Here is a 384-nt window from a genome sequence, read left to right as displayed (position 1 = left end):
TACCTTGTAAAAATCAAATGAAACCTTCCAGTAGCATCACAACATCTTTGTAAGCTGAGGGGACAATTTCCATTTCCATTGAGAACGCCTTTTGAAAGAGAGTTCAGAGTTTTGACATAAATCTCCCCCAGGTTTTCAGAAATCAGAACCAGCCGCCTGTTTTCGTTTTATTGAAGCAAAACCTCTCAGGAAATCTCTGCTGGGATATTTTTTGTGTAACAAAAAGAGATTACCCCTTAAAAGCATGACATGCCTTGAGAAATGGAAAATGGTCACACTGCTCAGCTTTACACAGGGCTGCAGGTGTCAGAGCACATCCAGACTCCTGTGCAGGACGGGAGGTTCCCCACTGGCTGCAGCGGAGGACCAGGAGGTCCCTCCTGC

Source organism: Colius striatus, chromosome 13 (genome assembly GCF_028858725.1).
Source record: "Colius striatus isolate bColStr4 chromosome 13, bColStr4.1.hap1, whole genome shotgun sequence".
Lineage (NCBI taxonomy): Eukaryota > Metazoa > Chordata > Aves > Coliiformes > Coliidae > Colius > Colius striatus.
The sequence above is the reverse complement of the archived record's forward strand: the minus strand, read 5'-3'. Positions refer to the sequence as shown.